Consider the following 14,237-nt stretch of genomic DNA (forward strand, 5'->3'; position numbering starts at 1 on the left):
ATATAAATTTTCTAGTATTGATTTTTTTTTTTTGGACACATACCTACTAATGTAACATTACCACAAACAAACATTAAGGATGAATGAAAAATAAATTCCAACCTCCTTGTTCTTCGTGTTTTATTCTCCAGGTGTCTGGTTCCTCGTGTTTTATTCTCCACGTTTCTGGTTCCTCGTGTTTTATTCTCCAGGTTTCTGGTTCCTCGTGTTTTATTCTCCAGGTTTCTGGTTCCTCGTGTTTTATTCTCCAGGTTTCTGGTTCACTTATGTTCTCTTCACTCTCTTCTTTAATAAACTCCATCTTCACAGCAGCAGATCTCATTTCAGATGATACTTCTCCAGATATTCCTGCTTGATTCAAAACTTAGTCACGACTGTGAGGATGAGAATAAAACAGCTATTTACTGACCTGATTCAAAAACTGTATTTTTCTCTTAAAAGAAACACGTCTAACTGTTTGTATTAAGGCAGCATACTGGCATAACAACAACAGAGAGCGCGGTATAAACGGATAACTTCTTCTTCTGAGGTTTAATGGTGTTTTTCAAACAAACGAATGTGTTTAGCGCCACCCGCTGGACTGGAGAGTGAAGCGACGCGGCAAAAACAGGAATTCGCCAGTTCGTCGTCATTTGGGGCGAACACCAACGGAAGTGAGGATCCCTGTGCCCTACTCCCTTCGAAGAGCCCTTTAAGTGGGTTATTTGAAGGGTGTAGTGCATTACTGTCTGCACGTCCGAGCAGCATCCAGCACTATCAATTGCTGAATGAATGGATAAATAAATTAATATTTACTTGTCTAATTGTCTTATTTTAAAATTTCCTTCCGTCAGTTTGGTGTTTAATACAAATAAATGTATATAAATAAACACAGTATATTTCCCGCTGCTAATCCTTTGATTTAAGTTGTTTTGTGTTTGATGAGAATTAAAACCAAAAGCTGAAGATGTTTTCTGAAGATGAAGATGTGGTGTATTTATCAGTGTCTTTGCTAATATATATCACTATAAACTGAGGTGACAGACAGTGATTAACCTCATTCTTTTGTTTCTATATAGATAGACATTTGCATAGATGGGCGAAAATAATCACCTGATTTTGTAAATGAAGTCAATTATATTTGCATTAAGCACAGAGTTTTCACTTGTCTATAACTTAAATTAATAGCTTACATTTACAAACTGAGCCTGCAAATAAACTAAAATGAGTTTTGCCTGTATGTGATGACAAGAGGTAAATCCAGCCCTGCTTTTAAAAAGACACAGAAGTGATTTCAGTACTTTTTAAAGGAGTCTATGTTTTTTTAACAAAGTCTTGATTTTGTTATGGGGGTGAACTAGAACATGATCCCAGTCAGCAAATTTCCTTTGGCAAAGATGTGGGCCAGATAAACAGCTGAGCTGTGGCCCAGATTAGTTTGTGTTTGCCAGCCCAGATATGGCCCACATCTCCTTTGCCAGAACTGAACCAAAGGAGTGCCATAACTCCACCAAGCATGAGCCAAATAATACAATTTAATATGGCCCAAATGTGAGCCTTATATGCAGTTTTAGGATGGTTGATTTTCGTTAAAATCTAACGGCCCCTACGTGTCCCACATGCAGCTGACAGTATGTAAAAGTCTTATTAACTCAAAGGTAAATGAAACGCTCAACAACAAATGTACTCAAAACAATTTACTTTCAACAAGTGTTCAAATAATTACAGCTTTAAGAATAAATATAACATTTAACAATACATTTAAGAATAAATTTTGTTGAATTCAATGTCTTTATTTGAGGCTTTTTCAGTAAGGGGATTCTGCCTCACTGCACCTGCAATGAAGATAAATTTAAATAATGTTAGCAGCAATACAACCTGGAAGCTAGCGCTGGAGGATAATTGAAAAAAAAAATCTATAAATATAAATTATTTCCTTTAATATTTTAATTCGAATTATCAACCACTGTATGAAAAAAAAAACATTTCCAGTATATTTTCAAAAGGAATTGCAAATTGTATTTTTCAGTTTGTGGGCCATAATAATACCGTCATTTCTTATGACAAATAATTTAGATTTTGTTTTTAGAATATATTTTTAGAATACTTTTTCACCAACTGGTTAGAATTTACAACACTGCATGTATTCTGCTTTAAAAAAGACATGAACACTTTAATGTAAAAACACACCAACACAGATAGCATAAATATCACGTTTAAGTCCAAAGACGATGAAGAAGATTCAAATAGAAGTGTTTTTACTAACACAAAATAAACGCAAGCACAAACGCACAAACAGCCAAGTACTGAATGCAAGGACAAACGTAAATATACAGTGATAATGAACTAAATACAGAGGTGTAGGCATGTGCTGGTATGAGACTTTGACAGTATGATAATCTCAAGAAAAAATATTGATTACAGCTTTATTGATTGATTTATTGATTGAAAACATATAAAAAATAACTTTATGCAAAAACAAAACAACTTATAAATAAATAAAAATGCAGTCACTTAAGTGAGCCAGGGATGTGATCAGCTAATGACAAAAAAAAGAGGGAAAACAAGAATAGCTAACCCCATCCCCTGTAATTATTATTATTTTAGCTCCGTGTAGCTGTTCTTATTTTATTTTTTCTCTAGAATCTTTATCTTACTATCACTCTCTGTTTTTTAAAGTGGTAAAATATAACTTAATTCACACTATATTTCTGATATTATCGATCAATCTTATCAGATTAACTTTGATCGTTCACTTTTATTTTATTTCCGTGAGTGCAGGACACCTGCAAAGCGTTAGCACTCGTTAGCTTGTCATTAGCGTCTTCATTCGAACCTATCGCTGTTTTCTTTTCTCCTCTCCGTCGCTCCAGTTTTTCACAAGTTCATCAAACAACCGCAGTAAGAATATTTCATCAAGCACGGTGAGTAATGGCTTCTCCCGTCATTGCACCTCTTGCCAATGTCGCTGATGAGGGATTCACATGTGATAAATGCAGGAAAATAGTTAGGCTGACAGAGAAGATTTCAGAATTAGAGACACGCATCCAAACTTTAATTGAGGACAGTAAGAATGTTAGGGCTCTAGATACGGCTTTGGATGCGTCTAGCTCAGGGATTCCTGTAAATTGTTCGGTTCCGGAAACAGAACCCTTGCAGCAGGGCAACTGGGTGACGATGAGGCAGCGTAGTCGTGGGTCAAAACACCGCTCTTCTGTTCCGATCAAAACATTAAACAGGTTCTCCCCACTCAGTGAAACAACCACTGAGAAACCTGATGAAAGTGCTCTAGTTATTGGTGATTCTATTGTACGGAACGTGAATATAGAGCCACCAGCCACCATAGTCAAATGTTTACCGGGAGCCAGAGCGCCTGACATCTTGGCAAATTTAAAAGTGCAGGCTAATGCTAAACGTAAATACAGTAAGATTGTTATTCATGCCGGCGCTAATGATGTTCGACTTCGCCAGTCGGAGATCACTAAAATGAACATTAAAGAGGTGTGTGAACTTGCAAGCACGATGTCAGACACTGTAATATGCTCTAGTCCCCTCCCTGCTTACCGTGGTGATGAGATGCATAGCAGATTGTCATCACTCAATGGCTGGATGTCTAAGTGGTGCCCACAGAATAACATAGGTTTCATAGACAATTGGACGAGCTTTTGGGGCAGACCTGACCTGTTTAAAAGAGATGGTCTTCATCCCTCCTGGGGTGGCGCCACTCTTCTCTCTAGAAATATGGCAAATAGTCTTAGTGTTTATACTTGACTAACTGGGGCCCAGGTCAGGAAGCAGACAGACTGGCTAAACCGACCGTCTGCTAGCTGCCTCCCGTCACAGAGGTCAGTTAATTCTCAGCACACCTAGATATCACACTATAGAGACAGTGTCTGTTCCCCGAACTAGAAAATACAAAAAACGTCCAAACCAAGTTAAGATTAACAATTTAATTGAGGTTCAACAAATAAAAAACAGAAGCAATATGGATAAACAAATGATAAAGCTTGGCTTATTGAATATCAGATCCCTTTCTACGAAAACACTTTTTGTAAATAATATGATCACTGATCATAATATAGATGTACTCTGTTTGACAGAAACCTGGCTAAAACCTGATGATTACATTATTTTAAATGAGTCCACCCCCCAAGATTACTGTTATAAACATGAGCCACGTCTAAAAGGCAAAGGTGGAGGTGTTGCTTCAATTTATAACAACGTTTTCAGGATTTCTCAGAGGGCAGGCCACCAGGGCACCATACAGACTTTATTAAAGAGTTTGGTGATTTTACATCCGAGTTAGTTCTGGCTGCAGATAAAGTTTTAATAGTTGGTGATTTTAATATCCATGTTGATAATGAAAACGATGCATTGGGATCAGCATTTATAGACATTCTGAACTCTATTGGTGTTAGACAACACGTTTCAGGACCTACTCATTGTCGAAATCATACTCTAGATTTAATACTGTCACATGGAATTGATGTTGATGCTGTTGAAATTATTCAGCCAAGTGATGATATCTCAGATCATTATTTAGTTCTTTGCAAAATTCATATAGCCAAAATTGTAAATTCTACTTCTTGTTACAAGTATGGAAGAACCATCACTTCTAACACAAAAGACTGCTTTTTAAGTTATCTTCCTGATGTATCCAAATTCCTTAGCATATCCAAAACCTCAGAACAACTTGATGATGTAACAGAAACTATGGACTCTCTCTTTTCTAGCACTTTAAATAAAGTTGCTCCTTTACGCTTAAGGAAGGTTAAGGAAAACAGTTTGACACCATGGTATAATGAGCATACTCGCACCCTAAAGAGAGCAGCCCGAAAAATGGAGCGCAGCTGGAGGAAAACAAAACTAGAGGTATTTCGTATTGCTTGGCGGGAAAGTAACATATCCTACAGAAAAGCATTAAAAACTGCTAGATCCGATTACTTTTCTTCTCTTTTAGAAGAAAACAAACATAACCCCAGGTATTTATTCAATACAGTGGCTAAATTAACGAAAAATATTTCCCAACACCACAGCAGTAATGACTTTATGAACTACTTTACTTCTAAATTCGATACTATTAGAGATAAAATTGCAACCATTCAGCCGTCAGCTACAGTATCACATCAGACAGTGCACTATAGACCCCCTGAGGAACAGTTCCACTCATTCTCTACCATAGGAGAGGAAGAATTGTATAAACTTGTTAAATCATCTAAACCAACAACATGTATGTTAGACCCTATACCATCTAAGCTCCTAAAAGAGGTGCTTCCAGAAGTCATAGATCCTCTTCTGACTATTATTAATTCCTCATTGTCATTAGGATATGTCCCCAAAACCTTCAAACTGGCTGTTATTAAGCCTCTCATCAAAAAACCACAACTTGACCCCAAAGAACTAGTTAATTATAGACCAATCTCGAATCTCCCTTTTCTGTCCAAGATACTAGAAAAGGTGGTATCCACACAATTATATTCCTTCTTAGAGAAAAATGGTATATGTGAGGATTTCCAGTCAGGATTTAGACCGTATCATAGTACTGAGACTGCTCTCCTTAGAGTTACAAATGATCTGCTCTTATCATCTGATCGTGGGTGTATCTCTCTATTAGTTTTATTGGATCTTAGTGCTGCGTTTGACACAATTGACCACAACATTCTTTTGCATAGACTTGAACACTTTGTTGGCATCAGTGGAAGTGCATTAGCATGGTTTAAATCCTACTTATATGACCGCCATCAGTTCGTAGCAGTGAATGAAGATGTATCCTATCGATCACAAGTGCAGTATGGAGTACCTCAAGGCTCAGTACTAGGGCCGCTACTCTTCACGCTTTATATGTTACCCTTGGGAGATATCATCAGGAAACATGGTGTTAGCTTTCACTGTTATGCTGATGATACTCAGCTCTATATTTCTTCGCAGCCCGGTGAAAGACACCAATTTGAAAAACTAATGGATTGCATAGTCGATATAAAAAACTCGATGACGAGTAATTTCTTACTGCTAAATTCTGAAAAAACAGAGGTGTTAATTATAGGACCTAAAAACTCTGCTTGTAATAAACTAGAACACTGTCTAAGACTTGATGGTTGCTCTGTCAATTCTTCGTCATCAGTTAGGAACCTAGGTGTGCTATTTGATCGCAATCTTTCCTTAGAAAGCCACGTTTCTAGCATTTGTAAAACTGCATTTTTCCATCTCAAAAATATATCTAAATTACGGCCTATGCTCTCAATGTCAAATGCAAAAATGTTAATCCATGCATTTATGACCTCAAGGTTAGATTATTGTAATGCTTTATTGGGTGGTTGTTCTGCACGCTTAGTAAACAAACTACAGCTAGTCCAAAATGCAGCAGCAAGAGTTCTTACTAGAACCAGGAAGTATGACCATATTAGCCCGGTCCTGTCAACACTGCACTGGCTCCCTATCAAGCATCGCATAGATTTTAAAATATTGCTTATTACTTATAAAGCCCTGAATGGTTTAGCACCTCAGTATTTGAATGAGCTCCTTTTACATTATAATCCTCTACGTCCGCTACGTTCTCAAAACTCAGGCAATTTGATAATACCTAGAATATCAAAATCAACTGCAGGCGGCAGATCCTTTTCCTATTTGGCGCCCAAACTCTGGAATAACCTACCTAACATTGTTCGGGAGGCAGACACACTCTTGCAGTTTAAATCTAGATTAAAGACCCATCTCTTTAACCTGGCATACACATAACATACTAATATGCTTTTATTATCCAAATCCGTTAAAGGATTTTTAGGCTGCATTAATTAGGTAAACCGGAACCGGAAACACTTCCCATAACACCCTATGTACTTGCTACATCATTAGAAGAATGGCATCTACGCTAATATTTGTCTGTTTCTCTCTTGTTCCGAGGTCAACGTGGCCACCAGATCCAGTCTGTGTCCAGATCAGAGGGTCACTGCTGTCACCCGGATCCAGTACGTATCCAGACCAGATGCTGGATCAGCACCTAGAAAGGACCTCTACATCCCTGAAAGACAGTGGAGACCAGGACAACTAGAGCCCCAGATACAGATCCCCTGTAAAGACCTTGTCTCAGAGGAGCACCAGGACAAGACCACAGGAAACAGATGATTCTTCTGCACAATCTGACTTTGCTGCAGCCTGGAATTGAACTACTGGTTTCGTCTGGTTAGAGGAGAACTGGCCCCCCCACTGAGCCTGGTTTCTCCCAAGGTTTTTTTCTCCATTCTGTCACCGATGGAGTTTCGGTTCCTTCCCGCTGTCGCCTCTGGCTTGCTTAGTTGGGGACACTTCATCTACAGCGATATCGTTGACTTGATTGCAAATAAATGCACAGACACTATTTAACTGAACAGAGATGACATAACTGAATCCAATGATGAACTGCCTTTAACTATCATTTTTGCATTATTGACACTGTTTTCCTAATGAATGTTGTTCAGTTGCTTTGACGCAATGTATTTTGTTTAAAGCGCTATATAAATAAAAGGTGACATTTTAATTAAATTGATAAAGAGATATCTTACTATTCAGTCCCTCCAGGATTCCACGATTTTTTGGGGTGATTTTTGTGATCAAAATGACTAATTTGTGGTGGTAATTTCCAGAAATTTGTGAAAAAATTTGCAATTTTTATATTTTATAATTAGGACATCACATTTACCATTATAGTATTATGTCTGATGCATAATAGTCATACATGATACAAATCACAAACAAAATACATAAAGCTTATTTATTAACAACACTGACAACAGCAGGTAAATTAGGTTACTGTCACTTTAAGACCTACTACAGTAATGACAAACGTCCAAATCAGTTATTACTGATTGTTTTACGTAAATTTAGTTATTTCAACTTGTTTTTTTTGTGTAGAGATAACTAGATTGTCCAGACAACAAGAAATTTTAAGTTTTCTTGTCCTCAACTAAACTGAAAGTTGAATGAACAAGTAAAATTTTTATTTTAACTCAAAAATGTATGTTTAAACAACTGCAATAGATTTTCTGTTGAGTTAACAAGTATCAGAATGAGCTTTATTGCAAGGTATGTTTACACATATGAGTTTGTTTTCATGACAGAAGCTCCGCAGTACAACAGAATGACAGCGACAGAACATAAAACACATAATAAAAGAGTATAAAAATACAAAAAATACAAATAAGTAGATAAGAAATGACAATATACAAATTGACAATTGTAGGCAGGTATATTCCAAAAATACAGTTATGTATGTACATGTATATTATGTGCAAAATGTAAGTGTATACTAAGTATGTATGTTAGATAAATTAAGTGTATGTGTATATAAATATAAAGTGTAGTGTGTTCAGTGTGTATCAGCTGTTCATAAGATGGATTGCCTGATGGAAGAAACTGTTCCTGTGTCTGGTCGTTCTGGTGCTCAGTGCTCTGTAGCGTCGACCAGATGGCAACAGTTCAAAGAGGGAGTGTGCTGGATGTGAGGGGTCCAGAGTGATTTTAACAGCCCTTTTGCTCTCTCTGGATAAGTACAGTTCTTGAATAGATGGGAGAGTTGAACCGATGATTCGCTCAGCAGTCCGGACTACCCTCTGTAGTCTTCTGAGGTCAGATTTAGAAGCTGAGCTGAACCAGACAGTTACTGAAGTGCAGAGGATGGATTCGATGATGGTGGAGTAGAACTGTTTCAGCAGATCCTGTGGCAGGTTAAACTTCCTCAGCTGGCGAAGGAAGTACAACCTCTGCTGGGCCTTTTTCACAATGGAGTCAATGTGAATGTCCCACTTCAGGTCCTGAGAGATAGTGGTGCCCAGGAACCTGAATGACTCCACTGCAGTCACAGTGCTGTTCATGATGGTGAGTGGGGGGAGTGCAGGGGGGTTTCTCCTGAAGTCCACAATCATCTCCACTGTTTTGAGCGTGTTAAGCTCCAGGTTGTTGAGAGTGCACCAGACAGCCAGCTCTTTAACCTCCTGCCTGTAAGCAGACTCGTCACTGTCCTGAATTAGGCCGATGAGTGTGGTGTCGTCTGCAAACTTCAGGAGCTTGACAGAGGGGTCCTTAGATGTGCAGTCATTAGTGTACAGGGAGAAGAGCAGTGGGGAGAGAACGCAGCCCTGGGGAGCTCCGGTGCTGATTGTACGGGTGCTGGATGTGTATTTTCCCAGCCTCACTAGCTGCTGCCTGTCTGTCAGGAAGCTGTTGATCCACTGACAGACGGAGGTGGGCACGGAGAGCTGAGTTAGCTTGGGCAGGAGGAGGTTTGGCATGATCGTGTTAAAAGCCGAGCTGAAGTCCACAAACAGGATCCTCACATAGGTCCCCGGTCTGTCTAGGTGTTGCAGAACATAATGCAGTCCAATGTTTACTGCATCGTCCACAGACCTGACTACGGATGTTAAAGCCACAGGAATGTAGTCATTTAGTCTTGTAATTTTGGGTTTCTTTGGGATGGGGATGATGGTGGAGCGTTTGAAGCATGAAGGGACTTCGCACAGCTCCAGCGATCTGTTGAAGATCTTTGTGAAGATGGGGGCCAGCTGGTCAGCACAGGATTTCAGACAGGCTGGTGTAACACAATCTGGGCCTGGTGCTTTTTTCCTTTTCTGCTTCCGGAAGACCTGGCACACCGCATCCTCGCTGATCTGTATTGCAGGTGTGGGGGAGAGGGGGGATGCAGGAGGTGTGAATGGTGAGAGTGCTTGATTGGAGAGGTGTTCAGGATGGGTTGCAGGAGCTGTTAATGGTGTGAACGGTTGTGTGGAGAGGTGTTCAGGGCAGGTGATGGGTGTTCTTTCAAACCTGCAGTAAAACTCGTTCAGATCGTCTGCCAGTCGTTGATTCTCCACAGTGCTGGGGGGGTGGTGTCTTGTAATTGGTGATCTTCTTTAGACTTTTCCACACTGATGCTGAGTCGTTCGAAGTGAACTGAGTCCTTATTTTTTCAGAATAATTCCTCTTTGCCACTCTGATCTCCTTTTCCAGTGTGTATTTAGTCTGTTTATACAAGACATTGTCCCCCTTCCTGTAAGCATCTTCTTTGGCCTGACGGAGCTGTCTGAGTTTTGCAGTGAACCACGGTTTGTCATTGTTGTAATTTAGTTGAGTCTTGGTAGGAATACACATATCATCACAGAAACTGATATATGATGTTACGGTCTCTGTAAGTTCATCCAGATCGGTAGCAGCAGCTTCAAAAACACTCCAATCAGTGAGGTCAAAACAAGATTGTAAATCCTGCTCTGCTTCATTAGTCCATCTTTTTACAGTCCTTAATACAGGTTTAGCTGATTTTAGTTTCTGCCTTTAGGTCGGTATAAGATGAACCAGAAGGTGATCAGAACGTCCCAAAGCTGCTCGTGGAACAGAGTGATATGCATCCTTTATTGTTGTGTAACAGTGATCCAATATATTACTGTCTCTGGTGGGACAGGTAACATGCTGTCTGTATTTTGGCAGTTAACGGGAGAGATTGGCTTTATTAAAGTCCCCAAGAATGATTAAAACAGAGTCGGGGTGTTGTTGTTCTTTGTCTGTGATCTGATCAGCGAGTTTCTGTAAAGCCAGGCTTACTTGCGCTTGCGGAGGGATGTAAACACTAACCAGAATGAGCGAGTGAAACTCCTGCGGCGAATAGAACGGCTTGCAGTTGACAAACTGCATTTTATAGATCTGGACAGCACATCTTCTTTAACACAGTTACATCTGTACACCACTGTTCATTGATGTAAAAGCATGTCCCGCCGCGGCGCGATTTCCCTGTTGATTCTGCGTCGCGTTCCGCTCTAAACAGCTGAAAGCCCGGCAGATGGAGCGCGCTGTCCGGTATGGCGTCATTCAGCCAGGTTTCCGTGAAACACAGAGCAGCAGAGTGTGTGAAATCCTTATTTGTCCGAGAAAGCAGAAGGAGTTCGTCCGTTTTGTTGGGTAGAGAACGTAGATTTGCCAGATGGATGCTAGGCAACGGCGTTCGAAATCCGAGCTTCCTGAGTCTGACGAGCGCGCCAGCACGCTTTCCCCGTCTGCGCGTCCTGAAGCGTTTGATCAGCGCCGCTGCTCCTCCGATAACAATATTCAATAAAACGTCTGAATAATTGAAATCCGGAAAAAACATCTTGTGGTGCGTTCTGCCGAATGTTCAGCAGTTCATCCCTGGTGAAACTGATTGCAGGAATATAACTAAAGACAGGACAAACTAACAAAAAGACAAAAACATATGCAGAGCACGTCACGGAGGTAGCCATCCTGTACCGGCGCCAAGTGATACTCCAATCTAACAGTATAACTGTTATTTTAACAGTATAACTGTTAAACAGTATATAACAGTATAACTGTTATTTTAACTAATAAATGTAAGTTGAAACAACTGCACAAAATTTGCAGAAGGTTTTCTAATGCTTTAATTGCAGTAAACTTAACTTAATTTACTGTGTAAACTAAATTTAGTAAACAAAACTTAATTTACCTCTCTAATTGCTGTCTGGTAAATTGCATGATCTTAAACCCTAAATTCCAAGCTTTTAAAACCGCATCTTCAAACTTAACAAAATGAAATCTATTTCAAACTTTCTTCTCCGGTTTTCTCAAGCCAATGTCAATTGTTGTCTTACATTACAATGTATTTTATTTTAGTGTGTGCATTAAAAACATTCCTGTAATTTACAGTTATGAGCACAGATTAATTAAATTACACCTACAATTTGTCTAGCTGCTTCAGTTTTTATTCATGGTCAGATTCCAATTTATCATTGGCGGAATTGAGCGATTCATAAAAATGAACCGCTCAAGATGATTCATTGAATCAATAGGCGCGTTCGACCTGAAGCAGCTGCACAGAATGATCACTGTATGACATCAAAGTACCGCGAGAGCGATTCGAATGCATTGGATCCGTGTGCTCTCTTATCGCTCTCTTGGTACTTTGATGTCTTACAGCGCTGCTTCAAGTCGAACGCACCTATTTTTTTCCTCTGAGAATTTTCGAGAGAAGCCAGCGGAAACTGGATTTTCCATGTTGGACCACACATGTCTCTGAAGAAATAGAGTGATACAGAGTAAGTGTGACATTTTATATTGTGCAAATGGATTGTTGCAAGTGTTTAGTTCATAATAAGCGTTTTGGACATAGAAGACTCGTTCATTGTACTTCGTGTTGTTGACTCACAGGTTCAGTCAACTGCACCAAACCGGATTTTTACCTCACCTTTTTACCGTCACTTCAAAGCGCCAGATATAGGTAAGTTTTTCACCACAATATTTGAATTAAAAAAAGTAACGTTAACTGTCAAATTAAATCGCTATGGGTGATAGAAATTACAATTAATATATCTGTGGTTTGAAATGTAACGTTTTTCGTTATTACTATTCGGAGTTTGTATCCTGCGCGGCGTTGAGCCATTTTGTCGCGCTTTTGTTCTTGTTTTAAGAAATCTTAATAATGTGAAGAATTACACACGATGTTGTCACGAATGTACGATTATTAAGTGTATTTATGCACATAGAAGATTTGCTCATTGTACTTTCTCATGTTGACTCACAGGTCCTGTTAAGTTGACTAAAAGCTTGTTCACCAAACTTTTTTTTTTTCTCCTTCCTCCTTCACTTCACTTCATCTCAGTTGCAGAGCAACAGATACAGGTGAGTTTTCACAGCAGTCTTTGGCAATTCTTAAAATCAATTTGATATGTGGGTCACTTAAAGGAATAATTCGGAGTAAATTCAACCTAGGGTCATTTGCACCAAGGCGTCGAGCCAAACACCCGATCCCCCAGAAGTTTTTTTTCCCCTTGGTCGAACATTATTAAAGTTAGAGCTTATTTAGCACGATCAGCCAGAGAGATTAGTGCAGGCGCTAATTGACACACTGCATGTTTCAGTGATGCCTGTGTGTGTTATTTGAGAACACAACACTGTTGTCTGAAGTTTAATGCCACATTTACACATAGCCGGGTATTTAGAGAAACGAATATTTCCCCCCCTCCGTTTTCAAAAATAACATCGTGCACACAACATCGTTTTCAAAAAAGTTGTCGTTTACATCAACCCGCATAAATACGCCGTCGAGCGCCATCATAACTATGCCAAACCTATGGGCGGCAGTGTAGGGAGAAGGATAAAGCCATGCAAGCCAATCAGAATCCTCAAAATCGAGCAACTTCCTGTTCCTTTCAAAACAACACAGACATGGCGCGAGGTTCGTTTGTATAATACAGCAGTTGTGTTTGCAAATGCAAACAGACCAAAAGCGTTTGCACAAACGTAAAAATGAGTACCACCTTAACAGCATCCATGATCAAACAGTAACGTTACCCAAACAAACTCTAAACATAGGGCGCTCACATGACGTTAAGCATTTTCTGGCGCATAATGTGACGTTTGAGAACCTAAAACCCCGTTTCTCCAAGTTGACACGGCAACACATAACCGGCGTTTTCAGAAATCTCCACTTTGGCCGGAGTTTTTAGAAATAATCATTTTCAGGGATAAAAACGGCGTTTTCGTGTAAATGACAGGCCAAAACGCAGGGAAATATCTGCGTTTTCCCATCGTGTAAACGGGGCCTAAGGGTCTCCCTGCATTTGAAAGTAAAAAAAAATATAAGGCAGTAATTAAAGATAATAATAAAGATGTACAATTAGTTTTTGGCTTCCAACAATTAAAGCAAGATAAACGAGGCAGAGCGGTCATTGTGCCGCTGTTGCATTACTTCCAGCACACCTTCCATTCATTCAGAGTTGTGCTTTTGTTTCTCCCTAAAACCACAAACGTAAATTGACAGCAGCTAAACTGCTCTCAAAATCACTCAAAGGTTTGCTGTTTGATCTGTGCTTAAATAAGGATTAATCTATATTTAATCTATGCAATATGCAATGTCAGTGTTTGGCCACTGACTGAATGGGCACTTCATGCAGCTCACATAAATTCTCATTAACTTATTCTTGATATAAATGTTTAAATTGGCAATGCTTAAAAACATGCGCAACGGAGTTTAGTTTAAACACTGATAGCAATGTGAGCTGTTCAAGTCTCACCTGTGATTGTGTGCTGTCAACACCTGGGTGATGAATCCGTAAAGGACTGGTCATATTAGAGCATACGACACTCACATTTAACAAAGTTTGCAAAGAGCGACTGTTTTGTCCACTTTCACATTTGAGCATGTGGAGAATTTAATGGTTCAACATATATATTTTTTTAAACCAAGAACTGTTATGACCCTACTATGTTAACACTGGAATAAGGATGCACCAATATCACTTTAGTAT

This window comes from Carassius carassius, chromosome 1, assembly GCF_963082965.1.
Source record: "Carassius carassius chromosome 1, fCarCar2.1, whole genome shotgun sequence".
NCBI lineage: Eukaryota > Metazoa > Chordata > Actinopteri > Cypriniformes > Cyprinidae > Carassius > Carassius carassius.